Genomic DNA, 1,111 nt, shown 5'->3' on the forward strand with positions numbered 1-1,111 from the left:
TGTCTTGCTACTGTATGATACAGTCCAATAAATCAAACTTTACCTCGAGATGAATTTCCTTTAATAAAATAAGAAATATAGTAGGGAAGTTATAGAAAGGGAGAAATTAAAGAGCTTGTCATCTATGGGAAAAAATTAAAATATTTGATACCTAATAGGTATAGCTTACTAGGTCAAAGGAATCACTTTTTTTTAATTATGAAGAGCCCTAGCTCATTAATGCTAGGGCTTAATAACATTTTCCCTTCAATTTCAGATATGGTTAAAATAATAGATTTGAAAATATTTTATGCTTCATACACGTTTTTGGCACAACACAAATAGTGTTAGATATAACCAATTAACCGTGTTATCACCTTACAGTAACTGTAGCTAACTCCGCATTTACCTGGCAGCTTCAGAGGAGGCAGTGTTCCATAAAAATGCAACTTCCAGTGACTGATAAGTAAGAAAAAGTATAAACACTTTATACTTTTTACTATTTCAGGTAAAGATGGTTCTAAAAGATACGTTTCTTTCTGAACAATACACAAGAAACATTTTGTTTCTTCTGTTCCTTAGTCATGTCTTGACACCACTGTGCCCACCTTCAGCGTAGCTCCTTCCGGCATTTTGTTATGAAGTGGGAAACCGGATAACTGAGTTTACTAATGCACTTTCCCTCTAATGGATTCTGACAGGGAACCTGACGGCTGCCTCTAAGGCAGCAGCATATGAGCTTTAGAGTTCAGCTTTTGTTAACATCCACTTTGGCCAATCAGAAGGAGGTAGGTCTTTTGGGATCATTTCAAGATTTAGTTTATTTGTACTATATTTTGAGTAGCTGGAATAGAAAACTCACTATTCTTATACCCTATTCTAGTAAAATGTACACTCTTAGTATAGCACAGAAAGTATGTTATTTTTCTATTATGGCAAAATTATTTAAAAAATTCCCTATCCTGTGTATTTCTGGCAAAAAGTGAGCCTACAGTTACCTTTTAACTAGTGACATCTCCATCAAAGAAAGAAGTCAATTAAAAAAAATAATAATAAAGCCTCCATACTTCACGTGATGGTTTTTGAGCACATCCTCCAACTAAAGTAAACTCAATTTGCTCTGAATTGAAAG

Source organism: Propithecus coquereli, unplaced genomic scaffold (genome assembly GCF_000956105.1).
Source record: "Propithecus coquereli isolate 6110/MARCELLA unplaced genomic scaffold, Pcoq_1.0 Scaffold236, whole genome shotgun sequence".
Taxonomy (NCBI): domain Eukaryota; kingdom Metazoa; phylum Chordata; class Mammalia; order Primates; family Indriidae; genus Propithecus; species Propithecus coquereli.